Here is a 24477-nt window from a genome sequence, read left to right on the forward strand (position 1 = left end):
TAAGTCGTTTGGCAGAGAATTCCAGAGTTGTGTGGCACGGTAATGAAAACTCCGTTGACCAGTATTTAAAACTGACTTTGGAATATAACAGTCTTGACGAGAAACAAAACGTGTTTGATAAGCATTATAGTTGCAACAGTAACTGCACTGCCAAACTTCCACTTGCAAAAAGCTAGCGTTCCGTCTCAAAACTGGCAATTTGCATCTAGTTATTAACACAGGGGGTGGGGCACTTTTCTAAAATTTAATCCCAGCATTCTTTGCGTATGCCCTCTTTGATATGCCCGACAGTTTTCTGTTTCTAAATTTTAGGAGTGATAGTAACGATATTTTGTATAAGTGACAAGGTGGATAATACATACTGGCCGATAAAAGAGATTATTAATAGCATTTTATAGAATAATGCTTTACACGTTTCGTATTTGTTTATTTACTAGCACTCAAAAACATGGCGGCGCCCATGAATACTTCCGGTTACTTGCGTACTTTATTATGAATCTGCGCATGCGTAGTCAGTAAGCCCTTGGCGTGACTAAAACTGAAATGATATTAGACAGTTGCAGTTTGTAACATATGGTCATTTTGAACGCTAAACTGTATAATCACGGACATTGTGAGAGTGACTTTCACTTGGTAAAATGTTTGATATACAACAATACATACACATATACTGATTCAGTACATGTAATACGTTAACTATATACGTACGTTACAAATAATCTGCATAAGCGTACACTTGATGTGCAAAAAGCTGCATTACGTTTACTCTTGATCTGCATAGATATACGCTACGCACATCAAAATATTGAAATGTTTCATATATACGTTTCGTATGCAATTGATATTGTGTTCAATATACGTCAATATACGTAAATATACTAAACTTATATCAAGTATTTTGTCCAGTGTCTTTCCTTGTTGTTTTGAGCAGTTGCGAACATAAAGAAGAAAGCAACTCAGCAATTTGCATTATGCAAATTACCAAAGTTGAGAAACATCTGTGTCGAGTGTAGCGAGAATAGAGCTTCGCTTGTTGTTCACACTATTACTTGAGAATATAAATTCATGTACCCTATCTTGTAATGTTAGTTGCTAATATAGAGAAGTCAATTTGCTGTCAGTATGAAGGAAGCTTGCCGTGTATGTGAACATAAAAGCCATCGAGTACCAGAAGTTGGATGTCTCTATATACGAGTGCTGTTGTTTGTTAATGACTGCATAGCATCGTTTAATTATCTGCTTGGAAAAGGTTTACGTTGTCTTTATATGTTGACTCATACTAAATGCCTGTTGTCAGTTTCGATTATTCATTTTGAGAATTCTGTTAAGAGTTGGACAGTATTGTACGCTTATACAGCAAGTTTTGTGTATGGAGTTCAGAGATACTGTAATACATTTTCCTTTGCAATAAATTATTTTGATTTATATATCATTAATTTTACCATTTGCTCGAGAGTGTTACATCTTGGTGTAATTGTGAGTATAAATTGTTCTGTAATTTATTAATAATTTATTCATAAATTTAGAAGTGTCATGATAGTTGTTTGCTTGTACTTATGGCTAAAAATTACATATGAACGACGCAGGAACACAACGAATAATGGAAATTATTACCTTCTTCACAATGGCAACCGCTTGTACCATTGCATGTCGATTTTTCCCAAGATTGACAAGAACACTTCTCTTCACACAGGCCCCCACAAACCCCTTCTTTACATTTGCACCATCCTTTTTCAGAGTCACAAGATATCGTGTATTCAGTATGACATAAACACTCTTCGGAACAATTACTCCCGAACATTCCATCTGGACAAGCTGCGAACGAAAATAGTCATTTCACGTTTAAAGGTTTTTAAGCTTACATTTGTTCAGCCGCAGTATCTCGCGATTAGAGCTTTGTAAGTCGAAATTATTATCTCTCGATGCAGACTTGAAAACATTACTGACCTTTTTCACAGTATAAACCAGTCCACCCAAGACTGCATATACACCCAAAGTGTCGATCGCATTCGACAGCATGTCCACAGGCACAGTCAAGCTCACATTTATCACCCCATTTGTTTCTTTTACAACCTGTAAATATATCGATATTGAATGAGGTACACTTAGACTTTTCGAACATGGTAGCGATATTCATGAGCCACATATTTTCAGTTGAAGAAAAGTTGCAATAAAGCAATAACACATGGCGGTTTTTGACTTAATTTAAGGGGCGCTGCACCCAACACAGCGTATTTTGCTCAAAAATCACTGTTTTGCAATTATTTATTCAATTTTGATTAATAATTTGTTAACAAAAGATGAAAATATGGTAGCGTTCACCTTCTACTTGTAAAGCAGTCAAACATTGAGCGACAAAAACGGTTAAATTTATGCAAATTTATGCAAATTTATGTAAATCATCAGATTTCCTAGCTTGTTTTGCCTTCCAATTTTAAAATGTCAAACGAATTTAACTAAATCTGCCTGGGTCAATTTTCTTAAATTTTCACATTACATACTTTACAAAATGAATTTTTTGCAATAAAGTTCTTACCTTTTGAATAAGAGGCACTTTTAATTTTGCTAATAATGATTTTAAATCACTTTTTGAGTGTCAGTCTTTCAACCCTTGCCATTTCAGAATGAGGATAGATAATTCAAAATAAATAGTCTTTTTTTCTACATGTACTCTTCTTCAAAGTGTAATATTACATTTCAGAAAATAGCGCCAAGTATTTGACTTAAATTTATTTTTATCATTAAATATCAAAAGTGAGATTTTTTACCCTAAATATACAATCACTTCATCCTTCGAGTAAACTACTGCTACCATACTAAACTTTGGACTCTCTACGTTTTGAAAATATATATGATATGAGGGAGTTTCCTCATCATCTTTGATGAGAAATATTGCTTTGTAAAAACTGTGTTGGCAACATGCAGTTCCACATCAATTTTTGTCACAAATAGAAAAATTGAGGTTTTCTACTCAACATTGATCTTCATTCTTCGAGTAAACCATTGCCACCAGCTAAACTTTAGATTCTCTGCTTTAAGAAGGGGTTTTTTATCATCTTTGATGAAAACTTATCTTTGAAAAAAGCAGTTGGTAACGTGTATGTCCACCTTAAAGGTGAAATGAAAAGGAAAAAAATAGCCAAAAAGTTACCCTGTTCAACGTATTAAGTATGTAAAAGAAGATTAGAGACAAAATAGTGCAAAGAATACGCCTAAAAAGCACCTTTTCGTTTCGCCAAAGAGTCGATCAGCAAGACTGGCCCAGAATCAGTTTTGTTATCGATTTCTCAAATTTGCCATCTGAGGGCGTCTAGTGACGTCATATGAGTCAAACAAAATGTCGCTCAGTGACAGCGAGAACGCAGCAGACTATTCAGACCTTGAAGACTTAGCCAGAATACATCAGTTATTTGGTCTCAAACTCTTCATATTTCATTCTTTTCTATTAATTAAATAATATGAAAGACCAGGTTCAAACATAAAAAGCCCAACACTCTGTAAAAAATTCCATAAACATGTGTACACGATCAGAATACCAAACACAATGGTGGCGTCGAGGCCACGTACGACACCCACACGAGCGCGTTCAAGAAATCAAGGTACTCAAGACAATGCTGGAAAATCTTTACTGCTAGCGACGCTGGCTGATGACCTGCATGGCCGAAGTATTCCAATCCCGTTTCCGGCCACGGAGGCTAAGGAGACTGCGTTCGCGGACGCAGGAACTTCTTAACTCCCTAACTAGGAAATTGATGTCACCCACGAGACAATGACGTGATACTGAAGCGATATAGATCCGATCATCAAATGATCAAAAACCAAACGGTCCATTTCAAGGCGGCCACATCCTCCAAAAATAAATCATCCATTTAATAACATTAAGATTCTACTTCCTCCCTCTGAAACCCACAGAAAACTGTACTCAGTGTTCACTCATCCTACACACTGTACATGCACGCGTTCTCACAAATTGGAGTGTTCATGTAACACATTTTACTACTTTTTTGCATTAGTGTTTAAACAGCAGCATGCAGCGCTGCGATATTGAAGTACCAGCGATGTCAAACGAGCCTAATTTTGCAGGATTTTGGGCTCTGAATTTACTTGAAATTTTCGCAATTTTGTGTCTGTAAACATAATGGTCTAAACTACTGTGAATATGAAAAATACAATTATTATTTCTGTCGAAGAAGGTACTGTGTTTCCGTACAATCCACTTAAAGGCAGGGGAGCCTATAAATACCCCCTATCTCCCTGGGCATTCATAATCCAATATGAGTGGCGTACGGTAACAACGTCAACGAATGCTCCCGAAAATCTGGAGCTTTCAACAACCATGGTGTAAATTAAAGCACTGTTCCAACATATTACGTTTTGTGAATACTTGTTGCATCACCTTATTGGTGAAATTCTCTCATTTTTTCCATTTTAAGTTGATTTTTGATGCCAAAACTGCTTCGATGTTGTGTTCAAAGCGTCCACAGAACAATAGATGAAAGCATTCAAACAGCTGCCAATCACGAGGGGACGCGAAAAGGTGCAAACGATCAAACATTTGATGTGTACATCGGATCGATTACGATGTCAACAATGAATAAACGATTCTTACCACTGAGCAAAATACTTGACCAACGGTTACTGAACACGAGTCTCAGATGAGTTCAGACACAAACGGACTGCTTCATGGTTTCAAGCACATTGCCTCTCCCTGTTTGTTTGTTGATCTGTGTACCTGTAGGCTATGAATGGGTGATGTGTATGTTGACCTGCAGTACGATATTTTATGATAGATCTCTTTTGGAAGTATATAGTGACCTAGCCCTACATACGATGCCGTGTGTTCCCGGCGTTATACGGCCTCCCACCACGGCTCTGCTGATTGCCACGGACAAAACCGGCAACATGCGGATCTAATTTGGACGGAGCACGAACAACTACTTTTCATACTGTTTTCGGCCGAAATCAACTCGAGTCCGATCCAAATCCAATTGCCTACCCAAATCACTCAACCGCTCACAGAGTGCGAAAAGAATGCTCTCGTGACGTCTAAAACCGTTGTTTGCTGGCGATGCATGGTCAATGGCCGAGGCAGTGGACGCCCATTGGATACGTTCATGCATAGACCCTAAAAACGTTTTTAGGGTCTATGGTTCATGCCACGATTATGCAGGTGCCCATGAGCTGCATTATTTCCTGTCGGGTCGGGGCGATGAAACTAAACCGCGATTGACTCATCTCTGTCTGATTTGACCAAAAAGAGACACTTGAAATAGATTATAGCATCAAATGTTGACCGTTCAGACTGAAACATGATGAAAGGTCTGAAGATCGCCGTGATGTCGTTCTTCTCAGTCTACACGTTTTTCTGAGCTTGTTTTTTACTAAATTGCTCTAATATTATCTGACGTTTTTTTGATCGATTTTTCTTTCCCAACCAGGGCACAACATTACCCTTTTTACTTAATAGTAACCTAGGATTCATTTAATTCGCAGATTACATGTAATAGACTCTTATGTTCTTCCTCGATTGTCTGTGACTGATTTTGCTTTCCCGATATCGATATTGCGTTCGCACTCACATGTCTTGAACCTTACGCCATTCACTGAAATAGTTTTCGGACAAACTCAATAAATTTGACAACTACTAACGAATAGTCGGCAAAATTTACAGAGACTAGCAATAATAATTATGGTCATTTTACCATCTTTAGCAAAGCGGATTCGCTTGGCGGAAGCAGTATCTAACGATCTGAGTTCCAGTTTTACCTATCCGAGTGAGTGTAGTATTAATTCGAACGAGTGAGATCATAATCTTACGATGTTCCGAGTGGCCTGGAGATTTTTTATAATATACAATAAACTGACCCTATCAAAATTACTCTGTTTTACATTGCTTGGATATTGATATTTTTTTCTATACATTTTGACTTTTGATTTTTGATTCTCCATTGGCGGCAGCACAAGTACGGTTACAACCGTCATGTGATGACCGGAGTGCGATTGTAAAGTTGTCGGGAACAGTTGTTGTTCAGAAGAAAAATCATTTTGTATTTAGAGGCTGCAGTTCGGGATTGTTCATGATAAACAACCAATTATACATTTCCTACATCTTTGGAACGGGGATTACGGTAATCTTTCATGTGATGAAAATTTTTTGAACGTGTTTGCAATGTGTTCCACGATAAGTGTGAACGGATTCTTTGTCAGTAAAATCGTCAGAAATGGTCCAGTAACCATGGTAAAATAGACACAGATGAAAAATCATTGTGAGGAAGATAGTAAGAAATTCACATTGCAATATTTGCTGTCGTATTTCTCAGCAGGAATAACCCATTTTACACGTTGTGTATAAGAACAGCAAGCAGGTGTTCGGCGGTCGATTGCTTCTATCATAATGATCTTGATCGCAGCTATTTGGCGAGAAGACAGCGGGTACTTATAATCTCGCAAAATTATTGACATCATGTCTTTGTATTGACAATTTTCGATCGGAGGCAGTTCAAATCAACAGCCGTGGTATATTAGGAATCGTGTTTATCACTGGACACCGAACTACCTGCTATCAACAGTACGTTATGTACCATCGGCGGTAACACATTGGTCGTAATCTTGTCTAATTCTGCCCCGCCTTTTGCACCGTCCTGAAAAAGCTAGATTATTTTTAGTTACCCTGACATATAATACAGCGACCTTGCACACTAATGATCATTCCAATGTTTCTGTTGGGGTTTGTTGGCTTTTTAATTTGCTCCGTGGCCCCGGTAAGATTTTTTTCAATACGATACACAGTTTGAATTTTTTTCAACGTAAATTTAGTATATTGCCAGTTTGTTGGGTAAAGTTGTCTGGAATGAAAGTTTGAGTTGACGCTGACAGAGTAGACGTCGAGCCCGGTACAGTTGACTGAGATCCGGTCGGTTTGGGGTCGTTTAGTCCGGAAACCTGCAGAGTTCTGTATGATCATCATTCGGAATTTAGGTGAATTTTTGGTCAAAGTAATTCAGTAACAATGTATGCCAGATTCCTGGTGTTGTTTTTGTCACCGTCATACGCGTATACGGACGGTTTTCGATTAAAAACGGTAAAAATATCCAGTGCTCGTAAATGCGTGCACAGTTTATTCAGTGACTGTTTACGCAGCAGTCGTCGATTCGACTAGGATTTGCCACCACGTAACAACTGTAAACACCGCGTCAACAGTCCATACGAAAATTTTGTGCTGAATCGAGTAAGATAATAATTGGCTTGCAGTGGGAAAGGTCAGTCCATCATCCGTCAAAGTTGTTGAGCCAAAAAATCTCCACTGTGCACCAACTACATGAGTGGCTGTTATAGTTGTACACGTAGTTCCATGGGCTTTCCTCTGTCCCTTGTTACGAGCTACCGGTATGTTCAAAGTGCGTCAAGCTACGAATATTGGTGAAGTACCGGGTACATTGATTTTGTTCAAAGCCACTGCCTGTTCGTTCCCCGTGTTGTTTTTTGTGTCCCTAACGTTGGCTGGCCCTATATGCGTACAAACATAGCAATCGGGATTAAGATTTCCTGGATAAATAGAGACACTCATAGTTTATTCCGCCTCTGACGCAAAGATACACACTGTTTTACATGTGCCACTCCTAGGCCCTGGGATCGATTTCCATACCTTTAACTGTAAACTAAAAACTTGCAGTTCTAAAAGCTAAACACGACTGGTCTGACCTTTTTGCTTACATTTCAATTTTCTTGTAAAAGTATGACTGAATTGTACATGCGATCACCAATGATACAAAATGTAATGCAAGTGTCACTACGAGGCGCCAAATGTAAAAAAATTAATTTACACAATCAAGCTTTTTTTAGAGATAGAAAAGGTGGAAAATGTATAGACAGAGAGGAATAATATATATATATATATATATATATATATATATATATATATATATACATATATATATATATATATATGTGTGTGTGTGTGTGTGTGTGTGTGTGCACGCGCGCGCGCGTGTATACACACATACAGATACGTTGCCCCTACACATATGTTTGCGTATGCATTCATATACATACATACATACATACATATAGAACAAAATACGCGCACGCATATAGCGTATTCATTCGTACATGTAGAATACATACATACACACATACATAATAAGTACGCGCATACATACATACATACATACATACATACATACATACATACATACATACATACATACATACATACATACATACATACATACTTACATCGGACTTTGATACAGCTCGAAGATTTTACATTGAGCCACGTTTTCGAGGCAGCTGCTGACGTTTACAGTATCTGACAGCGCTGCAAAATGTTATATACTGTATTCAGCCTCGTTCTGATGAAGCTGAGCTGAGTAAGTTTCTTACATATTGAACCTCGTTCTGATATAGCGATACAATTGCAAAAAGTTTATATATATCGGGCCTCGTTCTGATGATACAACTACACACAGCAAAATCTTACATACAGTCTCGTTCTGAGGGCACAGCTATAACTGGGAAGTTTTATACACAGACTCGGTGGGTAAATTTTACATACAGACTCGTTCTGAAGAGAGCTATAGCTGAGAAGTTTTATACACAGACTCAGTGGGAAAATTTTACATATAAACTCGTTCTGAAGACACAGCACGCTGGGAAGTTTTATACACAGACTCGTTGGAACAAATTTTACATAATATTATACAAACTCCTTCAGAAGACACAGCACGCTGGGAAGCTTTATATACAGACTCGGTTGGAAAATTTTACATGCAGCTAGCTGGGACGTTTTATACACAGACTCGGTGGGAAAATTTTACATACAGCTAGCTGGGAAGTTTTATACACAGACTCCGTGGGAAACTTTGACATACAGACTCGTCTTGGATTAAGTGTAATACCTGGTGATGCTTGTGCTCAGAAAGCGTGATTGAACTCTGCCCGGTATTGTACGCGGCTAGACCCTGGCAAGACGAAAGCCAATAGTGCTGGTGCTTGTGCTATTCAAGTGCATTTGAACTTTCCGGTTTATTTTGATCTAGTAAGGTAGCAACAACAATGATCGTGGTACTGCTATCAGGTGAGATCACCACTGATCTGGGCTGCTCGCAGCCTAGCCCTGTGTACATGTCTGTGTGTTCCCGGCGTTACACGGCCGGGAACACACAGACATGTACGCAGGGCTACTCGTCAACCATATAACGATCGCTCACTGAGACCGCTGCAGTTCGTCAACTGTGCAACGAACTTTAGCGGTCTTCACAGTTACGAGAATAAAGACAAAAAATTTAATACTGAAATCTTGGTGCAATAAACCCATGCACAATTATGGATGAAGATAAATTTGAGTAAAAACACAGCAATTCTTGGTATTGGACTTTCCTCGGGGCATTTGACACAAGGAGCATGGAGGTACACGCGAGCATGTAGCTAAGGGACTGGTCAGTTGCTTCAGCCATGCAGGGGGCGGTTTATAGATTCATGGGGGTCACCCTGTTTTTGACTTTGGTGATGGGGGTCACCATGTTTTTGAAATGCCCAATAGAGGGGTCAGTGTGTTTTTCAAGTTCAACAAGGGCTCATACTTGCATAAAATGCATTGTGCCAGCCACAAATTTCAGCATTGAGTTGCATTTTCGGGCGCCCTTCGGGCGTGTTACTTTAATAATAATAATAAGACACATTTTAGACCCCTGTCCTAGTGCAAAATTTTAAATATTTGACATATATATATATTTGAGATATCTGTATTTTTAAAATTCTTTGGCGCGCCCTTGGGCGCATTTTGTTTAAAATATCAAACATATTTTTTAGCATGCCCTTCATATGAAAAGCATGACCATTTCCTGATACTTTCTGTTTTCTCTATAAGAATTTAGTATTAGAAAGCAACATGCATTACTATTTCAATCACATTTTCCTTACACAATAGTTTCTGGACATCTGCTTATGCATAAAGGGAGTTGGAATACATACAGCTCATTCAAAATACTGTACTCAAACTTTAGAATTGACACTTTTAAGTTCCTATCTTAAAACTGATATGACACCAGTTTCATTAAAACACAGAATGACTGATTGTTGAAAATATACCCCCAAATATATATATATATATATATATATATATATATATATATATATATATATATATTATAATATATATATATATATATATATATATATATATTATATATATATATATATATATATATATATATATATATATATATATATACATACTGAATTATTCAATTTATATTCCACCTTTTGTTAACCTTTGTTTCACACAGGGGGTCACCCTGTTTTCGAAAGTTGAAATGTGGGCTCACCCTGTTTTTGAAAGTTGGAATGGGGGTTCAGCCACTTTTTGACGTCGGCAAAAAATAATCCACAGGCCCCCCCCCCCGGCCAAAACACTGACCGGCCCCTAATACAACGGTTGTGTTTACGAAATGATCAGATACTCAAAACACAAGTAAATCAGCGACGCTCAACCGACAGAGTATATGAGATTCATTGAAGACGGCATGGAGGTCGCAAGAGATCTCTTTCTACCTCCATGCCATGTTCAATGAATCTCATATACTCTATCGGCTGAGTGTCGCTGATTGACTGGTGAATTGGAATGTCTGATCATTTCTTATTCTTGTAAACACAACCAAGCACCATGCTCTGTGTACCGCCATTCTCCTTGCGTCGAATGCCCCGAGGAAAGCCCAAGACCAAGAATTGCTGTCTAAAAATTGCCTTCATCCATCATAGTGCTTGGGTTTATTGCACCAAAATTTCCAAATTAAATTTTTGTCTTTATTCTCTTAACTCTGTAGACCGCGAAAGTAAGTTGCACAGCCGACTGCAGTGACCTGCAGTGAACGAGCACTGTGTGGTCGACGCCTAGTATGGCGTGTAATCCATGCCAAAATTAACACCTTACATTTTGAGCCAACCTACATGCAACTCTCACGAAGGTACAATGCAACTCTCACGAAACTGCATGCGATTCACAAAGCTACACGCAACTCTCGCGAACGTGCATGCAACTCACGAGGCTACATGCAACTCACGAAGCTACATGCAACTCACGAACTTGCATTTTGAGCCAACCTACATGCAACTCTCACGAAGCTGCATGCGACTCACCAAGCTACATGCAACTCTCACGAAGCTGCATGCGACTCACCAAGCTACATGCAACTCTCACGAACGTGCATGCAACTCACCAAGCTACATGCAACTCTAACGAACGTGCATGCAACTCACGAACTTGCATGCAACTCACGAAGCTACATGCAACTCGCGAACCTGCATGCAACTCGCTCGAACCTCATGCAACTCTCTTGAAATGCATTCGCTTTGCGCTGCGACTTATTTGAATCGGACTCCCTAGATTACCTTTGAAGCTCAACTCATTTTTGCTTGAAGCTCGTTTTTGAGCTGAACGCATTCGTGTCGGGGAAAGTCCGTGTGAAGGGGGGACTTGGTTGGGGTAAACCAATTTTAAATAGGGTCTGCTGCATGCTGCCTTCGATTTAATTAAAGGCACTTCTGGTTGAGAAAACCATACGTGAATTGGAGTACACTATGTCGGTTAACGTGTGTGAATGAGGTTCTATCGTATTTTATTTGACTCTCATTTTACTTCAAGTAGACTGTGCCACAATGTGGTTTACAATAACCAACCCATCATTAAAGTGACTAACTTTGCTCCGACAACGCGGAAGCTTATGAGACGTCACAACGCGTCATACCAACGTCATATGACGTATTCAGATGTGTTCTGCCAGTGAGCCAGGGATCTGAAAAAAATGACCCGACATATAGTATATTATGGAAGACCGGTCACGTCATGCGACATGCGACCTGCGACTTCAAAACTGCGACCTGCGTCCCGCGAGTTTGAAACATGCGACCTGCGACTTCGGCATTTAGACCAAGGTGTAGGCCTAACCTGCGACTTCACAACAGCGACCTGCGTCCTGCGTGTTTGTCAAACTGCGATATCAGTCTTGATTTGTTCGCACATTGCTCTGAACACGAGCCTGAAAAACACGAGGGACACCATTGCACTATATTAAAACAGCCGGTTTACCGCATTCTCGCGACCAGAGCATTATTTTCGCACCGCTGGCCTACGCAAAAATCGGCCAGCGAAAGAATTCAACCAGCGATAGAAGTGCATGAAGCTGTGACGGTAGAGAATTCCACAAACGAAGAGCACAAATTTATTTTCCTTCTTACGAAAGGCAAACCAATCTGAAATAATGCAATAGCAATAGGGTTTTAAACGTCTACATCAGTGTTTAATAGTTTCTGGAACTTTTCTGCCTACATGATCTAAAATATTATATACACACAAAAAATAATATGTACATATTATAGTATGTACATATTAGGCTTAAAGACTGAAAATATGATTGTAGGAGGGTTTAATTATGTCCTGTTTTACAGTTTTAACTCGCGTTATCTATAAAGAACTTGAGTCGGTCTCTGGCTATTCATGGTTAGCAAATATGTTTGCACTTCTGTCAATATCAGTATTATTTTAACTGCTTTACTTTGCATATGTTATTTGTGTAGACAAATGTAGTCCGAAGTTAACCAGTAAGAATATTTTTATTTTTCCAACTGAACAAAAGTTGGATCAATTCGATTTTTTGACGAAAAGAAAAATGAAATTAGACGAAAAGATGGCAACATCCGATGATCAATCACTAGATGTGAATCTCCAGGAATCACTCATCATAGTGTACATAGGTAACCATCCTTAAGGCAATCTGCACATTGCAAATGTTCAGTGTTTTTGTAAATTGTTTCTCTTACATTAATTCGATTGTAAAGGATATATCCTTGGGCCACTTCCTGTCGACTTTTATGATTTCAATTTGTTTTGTCTACGTCTGACAAGGCGATTGTAAGGACTACGTATTTAGCAGGCTAATACTCGACCCGTAAAACATCGCCAGCTGTACGCATACGCTGTGTGAAGTTGCCCTCATTTTCCTTATTGAATAGTCACGGAAGTGAATAGCGCAGAGAACAAACAGTAGAGAGAAATTTGAAACGATGCGGAGAATTGTCTCCAGCAGGGAGATTTGAAACAGCCTGCGGAGAAATTTTAAACAGTAGAGAGAAATTTTAAAAGGCACCAAGATTTTCAAACAGCGCGGAGATTTTTACACAGTGCGGAGAGTTTTCAACAGCGCCGAGATTTTTACACACTGCCGCGAATTATTTTACACAGCGCGATCTTTACACAGCACGGAGAGTTTTCAACAGCGCCGAGATTTTTACACACCGCCACGATTTATTTTACACAGCGGAGATTTTTTAAGAGCACCGAGATTTTACACAGCGCGGAGAATTTCCATGAGCGCAGAGATAAATTCACACAGCACGGAGATTTTACGCTGCGCAGAAAATTGTTGCTTTCGTCTATGGTAATCGAGTGACACGATGACATCGTACAAACGAGGCAATGCAACGGGCAACTCAAGTTGCTTGTTGCACTGCATATACTATATGTCGGGTCATTTTTTTTCAGATCCCCTGGCTCACTGGCAGAACACATCTGAATACGTCATATGACGTTGGTATGACGCGTTGTGACGTCTCATAAGCTTCCGCGTTGTCGGAGCAAAGTTAGTCACTTTAATGATGGGTTGGTTTATTGTAAACCACATTGTGGCACAGTCTACTTGAAGTAAAATGAGAGTCAATAAAATACGATAGAACCTCATTCACACACGTTAACCGACATAGTGTACTCCAATTCACGTATGGTTTTCTCAACCCAGAAGTGCCTTTATTTAAATCGAAGGCAGCATGCAGCAGACCCTATTTAAAATTGGTTTACCCCAACCAAGTCCCCCCTTCACACGGACTTTCCCCCGACACGAATGCGTTCAGCTCAAAAACGAGCTTCAAGCAAAATGAGTTGAGCTTCAAAGGTAATCTAGGGAGTCCGATTCAAATAAGTCGCAGCGCAAAGCGAATGCATTTCAAGAGAGTTGCATGAGGTTCGAGCGAGTTGCATGCAGGTTCGCGAGTTGCATGTAGCTTCGTGAGTTGCATGCAAGTTCGTGAGTTGCATGCACGTTCGTTAGAGTTGCATGTAGCTTGGTGAGTTGCATGCACGTTCGTGAGAGTTGCATGTAGCTTGGTGAGTCGCATGCAGCTTCGTGAGAGTTGCATGTAGCTTGGTGAGTCGCATGCAGCTTCGTGAGAGTTGCATGTAGGTTGGCTCAAAATGCAAGTTCGTGAGTTGCATGTAGCTTCGTGAGTTGCATGTAGCCTCGTGAGTTGCATGCACGTTCGCGAGAGTTGCGTGTAGCTTTGTGAATCGCATGCAGTTTCGTGAGAGTTGCATGTACCTTCGTGAGAGTTGCATGTAGGTTGGCTCAAAATGTAAGGTGTTAATTTTGGCATGGATTACACGCCATACGCCTAGCGCATGTCATTTCTTCTACGAACAGGCCAGATCAGTGGTGATCTCTCGTGATAGTCATACCACGGTCATTGTTGTCGCTAGCACAAAACAAACCGGAAAGTTCAAATGCACTTGAATAGCATAAGCGCTAGCACTACGCTAGCTCTGCATGGCAGGGATGTGTGTTACCGGCGTTATACGGCCTCCCATGGTGGCTCTTGTGGTGGGAGGCCGTATAATGCCGGTAACACACAGCCCTGCCATGCAGAGCTAGCACTATGCGTGTATCAGCTTTAGTCTTGCCAGGGTCTAGCCGCAAAAAAAGGCAGCTCACGGCCGGCCGGGCTGTGCACGGTCTTTTCCTAACGTGTTGCTGTGAAGCAGCAGCCGCTACAGGCCAGCACTGCAAAGAAAACAGGTCAGAAAAGCCAGCGCACGCGCACAGCATTTGGGCTACAATAATTGCACCAAGCCTGAATCATTATTATTAGCCCTGCCATGGTACCTTCTAAGCTCCATGCGTACGATACTCTGTTTTCCCAGCGCGACGCGAGAGGCCTACCGCCTCCTGTCCAGCACCTTCAACGCCGGGAACACACAGTATCGTTTTGCGGCTGTATCAGTCAGCAAGAACAGTTTATATATATATATATATATATATATATATATATATATATATATATATATATATATATAATATAATATATATATATATATATATATATATATATATATATATATATATATATATAAATTTTCAGAGCAGAAAGTTCGGAAAAAAAATCTTCAAACTAGTTTGCAAATAAAAAAAATAAATAAGAAGACAAAGGTGTAAAAAAAAATCTGCAAAAGTCTTCAAACTTTTGAATTTTTTTTAGATTTTACCGACAGAAAGCAACTTTCTGTATTTTTTAGTACATCCTCCAGGCACATTTTTAATTTTAATTAAACATTTAGGGTGACTGTATCCCTTATACTGGAAGTTGTGATTATCTTATCTTTTCAGGACTTTTGTATTCTGATCACTTGAAAATTATGAAATTATAGAGCCTGTTTTCTACTTGTTTCCTGCGTACAAACCAAGCAGGTACACTAGGTAAAACATTGAAACTATGGTATGGTTGTCAAGACAGAAAGTTGTATTTGCCTTTTAAGATCAAAATAACAGATGCAGGCTACATCAGTTTCATTTTTTTCACAGCATTTTATTGCAATGATGAATGCAAGAATGTGGTGAACAAGTAGAAAACACGTCAATTATGATAAAACAACATATCAAGTATTATGTATTATTTTGCTTTTAAAAAGGCATTTTCAACTCTTTTTTCTCAAAAAACAGCCTCAAAACAACAGGAACACATGTTTTAACATTCAACAATACACTAAGTAGAATGCCATCTATCCAACAAATCCCAACACAGAAACACACAAAAGGGTTGAACTTTGAAAGTTTCTCGATAGCAAATACTTAATAAATCTGCATGAATAATCGTTTTTGTGTAGCAAATTTCAAACAAATTGGACAAGCCCTTTCAGAGAATACAGATTTTTGACCATGAATGGCATAAATTGCCCTAAAAAGACAAATATTTAAATTTCAACACATCTATACACATCCAATCAATTTGGACATGCTGCTACAGAGAAATAGATGTTTTGATCAAAAAGGGAAACAATTGCTCTAAAAACACAATTATGCAAATTTAACTATATTATTTAGCATATTTTAGCTTCTCAGCTTTTCAAAATCAATTGTAAATCATGAAATATGCATGATGTATGAATATAGGCATTTCACCACGCAGTAGAAAGGGAAGCCAGGAAACCAAAATAGTCAATTTTCAAAACTATAGGAAGCTACTGAGGAGCAAGAAGACCATGTTTCAGAGGAAGATGTGTAATCCGAAAAAATGCTCCCAAAGTGCCACCAAATAACACCATTTTTATGTCTATTTTTCAAAAGCTCCAAGGGCAGGAGGGGACACCCTCTCCTGACCACCCCCTGCAAAAATACTCCCAAGTGCCACCAAGTAACACCATTTTAATCTCTATTTTTCAAAAGCTCCAACAGCACCAGGGGGACACCCCTCTCCTGACCTCCCCCCCTGTGACCGCTTGCGTGGCCGCTTATGGTGCTTGGCACCACATCTTTGCCCTCTTTATCTTCAGACAGCGACGAACTAAAAAAAAAATTATAAATCTGAAAATTTACTCTGAAAAAAAAAATTGCACAGCTAATCTCAATTGGAAAAAAACAAAATTTCAGAAATTTACAATAGTAAAAAAAAAATTTCACAGTTTCATTGTGACCACCCCCCTCCTAAGGTCTAATGGTCCATCCCTAAGTCAGAACGAGGTCCAGCTGTATCAGTAAGTCAGAACGAGGTTCTATGTATACAAATTTTTTCGCGTCGAGGCTCGACCCTTGTCCAGGCTCTGTAATCTATGTATGCATGTATGTATGTCTGTATGTATGCATGTATGTACGTCTGTATGTCTGTATGTCAGTATGTATGCATGTATGTACGTCTGTCTGTCTGTCTGTCTGTATGTATGTATGTATGTATGTATGTATGTATGTATGTATGTATATATGTATGTATGTATGTATGTATGTATGTATGTATGTATGTATGTATGTATGTATGTATGTATGTATGTTTGTGTGTAAGTATGTATGTATGTGTAGTGTGTGTGTTATGCATGTTCGTGCCAAATTATGTGTGTACGTGTATACGTATGATGTATGTATGAACGTATGTATGTATTGTACATGTCTGAATGAATACACTCTATGCGTACGCGTATGATTATGTATGTAAATTATATATATATATATATATATATATATATATATATATATATATATATATATATATATATATATATATATATATATATATATATACTTGCGTGTGTGTATGTACGTATGTATGTATGTATGTATGTATGTATGTATGTATGCATGATGCCTGCCTGCCTGCCTGCCTGCCTGCCATGCATGCATGCATGCATGCATGTATGTATGTATGTATGTATGTATGTATGTATGTATGTATGTATGTATGTTTGAATAGCATGTTTTGACTTTTTAGTAATCCAATGGACGCTATGATTCTTGGAGAAACGGCACACCAGGCGCCAAATGTAAAAAAATTAATTTACACAATCAAGCTTTTTTTAGAGACAGAAAAGATGGAAAACGTATATATAGAGAGGAATTATATATATATATATATATATATACACAAATATATATGTGCGTGTGTATACACAAATATACAGATACATTGCCCAACACATATGTTTGCGCATATAGCGTATTCATTCATACATGTAGAATACATACATACATACACATATACACACGTACACAAATACATACATACATACATACATACATACATACATACATACATACATACATACATACATACATACATACATCGGACTTTGATAGAGCTCAAAGATTTTACATTATTAAAGCCTCGTTTTCGAGGCAGCTGCTGACGTTTACAGTATCTGACAGTGCTGCAAAATCTTATATATACAGCCTCGTTCTGATGAAGTATCGCTGTATCCAAACGAGGTTCTTTATGTAAGAAACTTACTCAGCTCAGAACAGCTGCGAAACGTTTATATATATATCGGCCTCGTTCTGATGATACAACTACACACAGCAAAATTTTACATACAGTCTCGTTCTGAGGGCACAGCTTATAGCTGAGAAGTTTTATACACAGACTCGGTTGGACAGTTTTACATACAAACCCGTTCTGAAGACACAGCACGCTAGGAAGTTTTATACACAGACTCGGTGGGAAAATTTTACACATACTGAGTCGTTGAAGAGAGCTATAGCCGAAAAGTTTTATAAAAAGACTGGATGGGAAAATTTTACATACAAACTCGTTCTGAAGTCATAGCACGCTGGGAAGTTTTATACACAGACTCGATGGGAAAATTTTACATACAGCTAGCTGGGAAGTTTTATACACAGACTCGATGGGAAACTTTAACATACAGACTCGATTTTGATTAAGTGTAATACCTAGTGATGCTTGTGCTTAGAAAGCATGATTGAACTCTGCCCGGTATTGTACGTGGCTAGACCCTGGCAAGACGAAAGCTAATACACGCATAGTGCTGGCGCTTGTGCTATTCAAGTACATTTGAACTCTCCGGTTTATTTTGATCTAGTAAGCTAGCTACAACAATGATCGTGGTATTGCTATCATGTGAGATCACCATTGATCTGGGCTGCTCGTAGACTAGCCCTGTGTACATGTCTGTGTGTTCCCGGCGTCGTACGGCTGTGGTGGAGGCCGTATAACGCCCAGAACACACAGACCTGTATGCAGGTCTACTTGTCAACCATACAACGGCATCAACCATACAACGATCGTTCACTGAGACCACTGCAGTCCGTCAGCTGTGCAACGAACTTTCGTGGTCTACACAGTTACGAGAATAAAGACAAAAATTTAATACTGAAATCTTGGTGCAATAAACCCATGCACAATTATGGATGAAGATAAATTTGAGTAAAAAGACAGCAATTCTTGGTCTTGGACTTTCCTCGGGGTATTGAACACAAGGAGCATGGAGGTACACGCGAGCATGTAGCTAAGGGACTGGTCAGTTGCTTCAGCCAGGGGGCGGTGGATTCATGGGGGTCACCCTGTTTTTGACTTTGGTGATGGGGGCACCATGTTTTTGAAATGCCCAATATGGGGGGGGGGGGAGGGTGAGTGTGTTATTCAAGTTCTACAAGGGCTCATACTTGCATAAAATGCATTGTGCCAACCACAAATTTCAGCATTAAGTTCCATTTTTCAGCGCGCCCTCTGGGCGCGTTACTTTAATAATAATAAGATATATATATATATTTGAGAGATCTGTATGTTTAAAATTCTTCGGCGCGCCCTTGGGCGCATTTCTTTGAAATGTCAAACATATTTTTTAGGATACCCTTCATATGAAAAGCATGGCAAGTTCCTGATACTTTTCTGTTTTCTCTATGAGAATTTAGTATCAGAAAGCAACATGCACTAATATTTCAATCACATTTTCCTTTATTGTATAAAACTTTTCAGCTGTAGCTCTCTTCAGAACGAGTCTGTATGTGTAAAATTTTCCCACCGAGTCTGTGTATAAAATACACTATTCCATGTGCCCCTTTCAATGAACACGCAGAGAAAACACGGTATCAATTCAAAAATACATTTTCTATTTCCAAATGAAATGCTCATATTAAATACTAAAAATGTACAATGTTACTTTACACCACAATTGAAACCACTTATTCACTCAGTACATGACTTACATAACCAGATTTCGCAAATATTTTCTATTACTGATGCTGAAAATATTTTGACACATTTAAAATGATACCATCTGTCACAACCGTCGCATTGAATGCTCCGCTGTTCAAACTCTGGATGTCATTGGGTTCTAAACAAACCTCAATGCAAGAAGGACAAATGACTTTCTTTATTTCATCTGATTTCCTTTTATCAACTTTGCTTTTCTTTCTCTCTGTTTTTATGGTTTTAGGTACTTGTATTTCAATGGCGTTGTCCATAAATGCGAAGGCCTGCTTTGTGTCCGGTGATTGAATTGAATTGCTAATTTCTACATCTGGCTGAATTGAATTTTTTTTGGATTGACTATTTACAAGCTTTTTTGCAAGAAAATTATTGAAAAAAATCTTAAGCTGTAACAATTTTGTCCCAGTATGTACAATCAAACATAATTCTCTCAATGTGATAGACATGTGATGTGTAAACAAAAAAATCACACCATTTACGACATGTGATGGCCATCTGCCCCTGAATTTGTGCATAGTATGCATGATTCTGTTTTAAACCTAATTTAACATTATCATCGACTAAGTAACTTGGATGTCCGGGTTTTGGAGTAGTATGTGAAATACTGATCGGACATTTTATTTCCAAGCAACCGTTACCACAACATTTGCAGTTGACAAGGTAGTCTGGTGTTTCCCCTAAATATGGCCGCTCTTTATCGATGAAAATACCGCAATCCCTTACAGACAAGTCAACATGACATCGTTGCAAAATATCTGTATATTTAACTTTAGCTACAGGTTCCATGTTTCGGCCGTATTGTTATGTAGGTCATTTACCCACACTCATCATGACCTGAGTTCAATTAGTCTAGAACATTCTCAAGGTCACTGCCCTTGATGACCTCACAACCTTGAATTCAATTAGTCATGTTTGGAATGTTCTGGAAAGTTGATTAGTTGTGTAAGGGAGATAATTTTAGAACAGTAATTAGCATGTCAATAAAAGTTCTAGATTGTTCTTATATGCCTTTATAAAAGGGACGTGCACAGCTTCCAGTCAGACTTTTGGGATCGTGTCTCTTGTGTGTTACTAAACTCCAGCAGTAGTCATTCTCAAGACTTTTCAAGACCTTCACTGTCAACGCTGGATTTATACTGTGGTCTTTGTGCAGCTTCAAGCCTGCAAGCCAAAGGACTGTTCATTCATCCGACTGACTGTTACAACTCTGAGACTGGAGCTTTGCCGTCCCAGCTGAGATAAGTAGTCTGTACACTTTTAAAGCTTGTACTCTGTCCCTAACTTAGCAATTAGTTTTGTTTTCGTAATAAATTTTGTTAAACGGAAACTGCTGAGTTCACCCTTTTGTTCGTTTTCTCTGCACGTAACAAATTGGGGGCTCGTCCGGGAGCGAATATTTGAGCCGTTTGACAACATTTTGACAGCCTTTTCAAAACTACTGTATACTGTGAACTCAGCGAAATTCAATCATGGCGGAATTCAAGCCAGACGAATTTATGGATGACCTTGATCAGGACACATTTAATTCCCTCAGAAAAGACAACCTCATAGCACTGGCAAATTTCCTTAAAGTAGATGTCAAAAGATCTATGCGCAAGCGAGAAATACAGTTCAAGATTGCAAAACATTTAGTTAATTCTGGCCATTTTGAGGAGTCTGCCTTAAAAGATTATGAGCCTGAGTCTTCCTCTGAACTCAGAAAATTAGAATTAGAATTGCGGACAAATTTGGAGATTAAGAAACTAGAATTACAAATGGAAGAAAGACAGAAAGAAAAAGAATTACAAATGGAAAAAGAGAGACAGGCATTAGAAAAAGAAAAAATACGAATGCAGTTAGAAATGGAAGAAAGACAGAAAGAAAAAGAAAGGCAGGAAAGATTAGAAATGGAAGAAAGACAGAGAGAAAAAATTGCGATTAGAAGAACAGCGATTACAGGTAGAAATAAAACGTTTAGAGCTTGGACAGTCAGGAAAATTCTTCCCTTCAGACAAGTTTGACATCACTAAGCATTTCAGGTTAGTTCCCCCTTTCCAAGAAAAGGATGTTGATAAATATTTCCTTCATTTTGAGAAAATTGCTCAGAGTCTGAATTGGCCTAAGGAGTCCTGGTCTATGCTTTTGCAGAGTGCTTTGGTGGGTAAAGCCAGAGAAATTTACATTCAGTTGTCAGTAGAGCAGGCTTCAGATTATGATTCTGTGAAGGAATTAATTCTCAAGGGCTATGAGTTGGTGCCTGAAGCTTACCGTCAGAAATTTAGGGATTGTGAGAAGGTGAAGGATCAAACTTATGTTGAATTTGCTCGAACAAAAGAACAACTGTTTGATCGTTGGTGCTCTTCTGAAAAGGTCAGTCAGAATTATGACAAATTACGACAACTTGTTTTGATTGAGGAATTTAAAAGGTGCATCCGGAGTGACATCAAGACGTTTATCAATGAACAAAAGGCAGATACATTAGAGGTTGCTGCACGTTTGGCCGATGATTATTCATTGACCCACAAATCTTCATTTCTCAGCAAACCATCCCAGTCCTTTTCATACAGAAACAATGCAGGTAAATTTAACTCCTCCTTTTCGTCCAAGAATTTTTCAAAGGACAGTAGAAAATCAAATGACAACAGTTCACAGAGTTCAAGTAACACTCCCACATCATCAGATCCCAAGTCTCAATCTCCTTCTGACAAACAGTTTTGGTACACTTTCTTGTAATTATTGTAAGAAAGACGGCCATTTAATGTCAGATTGTTTTAAATTGAAAAGAAAACGTGAAGGTCAAAGTGGTCAAAGTTGATCTAAGCCCACCGGCTTTATTTCTTCATCAACTCAATTAGAGTCTAATAATGTGTGCAACACATTTTCTGAGGTTAAACCCCTCTTATCCCCAATTAATGAGGTCAAGGTCAATTCTTCTCAAGATAGCATTATGGGTATTTTCGAGCCATTTATTCATAATGGTTTTATATCACTTTCTAGTGATTTTTCTTCCGCTACCCCTGTCAAAATTTTAAGAGATACCGGGGCTTCCCAGTCTCTTTTGTTGGCAGATACCCTGCCGTTTTCTGAAAAGTCATTTTCAGGTTCTAAAGTTCTTATTAAGGGGGTAGATTGTAATGACTACATTCCTGTTCCTCTCCATAATGTCTATTTGTCTTCGGACTTTGTTTCTGGACCTGTGACTTTAGGTATTAGGCCTTTTTTGCCTTTTGAAGGGATTCACCTTCTTCTTGGAAACGACCTTGCTGGGGACAAGGTCATTACTAATCCACTTGTGACTGATAATCCTAGTTTAGATCAGGATCCAGAGCCAATTGAACAAGACATTCCCGGCCTTTTCCCATCATGTGCCATTACTCGAGCCATGTCAAAGAAAACTTCCGAGAATCAAAATACTCTCAAAAATAATGTCACAGATGTTGACTTAAATGACACCTTTCTCAGTCAGGTGTTTGACACGGATCATTCCGTTATCCCTCGTGGATTTGAAACTTCCAGTAAAACTTCTGCTGACCAAAGTCAGACATTTTCTAGATCAAATCTCATTGCAGAACAACACAAAGACCCAGATATTTTGTCTTTGTTTGACAGGGTAGATGATGAAGGTAAAACTTCAGATAGCTCTGTTTCCTATTATACAAAATCTGGTATTCTCATGCGTAAATGGAGACCTCCAGACGTTTTGGTTGATGACGATTGGCTATAAAACATCAAATTGTGGTTCCAAAGCCCTACCGTGCTGAAATATTGCGCCTGGCCCATGAAACCCCTGGGCTGGTCACTTAGGAGTCAGGAAAACTTATCATAAAATTCTCAGTCACTTTTATTGGCCTAATCTCAGGCAGGATGTAGCACATTTCTGTAAAACTTGTCACACATGTCAAATGGTAGGAAAGCCAAATCAGACCATTCCAAAGGCCCCTTTACAACCAATTCCTGCATTTCAAGAACCATTTAGTAGGATACTAATAGACTGTGTTGGGCCCCTACCAAAAACAAGATCAGGAAATGAGTACATGTTGACAATAATGTGTACATCAACTCGGTTCCCAGAAGCCATACCACTGAGAAATATAAAGACAAAGACTATAGTGAGAGCTTTAGTCAAATTTTTCACTTTATTTGGCCTCCCTAAATGTGTCCAGTCCGATCAAGGCTCCAACTTTATGTCTGGTATTTTCAACAAGTAATGGATCAGCTAGGCATTAAACAGTATAGGTCCTCCGCCTATCATCCAGAAAGTCAGGGTGCTCTTGAGCGATTTCATCAAACTTTGAAAACATGATTAGGACCTACTGTTTTGACACTGAGAAGCAGTGGGATGAAGGAATTCATTTTCTGCTCTTTGCTGTTAGAGAGTCAATTCAGGAGTCTCTTGGTTTTAGCCCATTTGAGCTTGTATTTGGACATACAGTCCGTGGCCCACTTAAGCTCGTTAAAGAGAAATTCCTATCAGACGATGATGATTGTCTGAATATTTTGCAATATGTGTCAGATTTTCGTACGAAACTCTCTAAAGCATGTGAATTAGCCAGAGAAAATCTTGAGTCATCTCAGCAGTCAATGAAAACCAAATATGATAAAAGCACCTCAAAACGGAAGTTTGAACCAGGTCAAAAAGTTCTTGTTCTACTTCCAATTCCTGGCAAACCACTCCATGCTCGTTACTTTGGGCCATACCTAATTGATAAGAAATTGAGTGATTTAAATTACATCATAATAACACCT

General features: G+C 38.7%; 1 protein-coding gene across 1 annotated transcript in view; it reads right to left on the reverse strand.

Annotated features, from left to right (window-relative positions):
- Positions 1-1614: 1614 nt before the first annotated feature.
- The window catches only part of LOC139130405 (uncharacterized), an 88208-nt gene continuing 65345 nt past the window's right edge, over positions 1615-24477 (reverse strand). The window contains exons 11-12 of the mRNA XM_070696206.1: positions 1948-2073; positions 1615-1815 (exon numbers count right to left, since the gene is read on the reverse strand). The gene's annotated coding sequence lies outside the window, so the exon portion shown is untranslated. The remainder of the gene's footprint in view (positions 1816-1947; positions 2074-24477) is intronic.

The sequence above is a fragment of the Ptychodera flava genome, chromosome 4 (genome assembly GCF_041260155.1).
Source record: "Ptychodera flava strain L36383 chromosome 4, AS_Pfla_20210202, whole genome shotgun sequence".
NCBI classification, from domain to species: domain Eukaryota; kingdom Metazoa; phylum Hemichordata; class Enteropneusta; family Ptychoderidae; genus Ptychodera; species Ptychodera flava.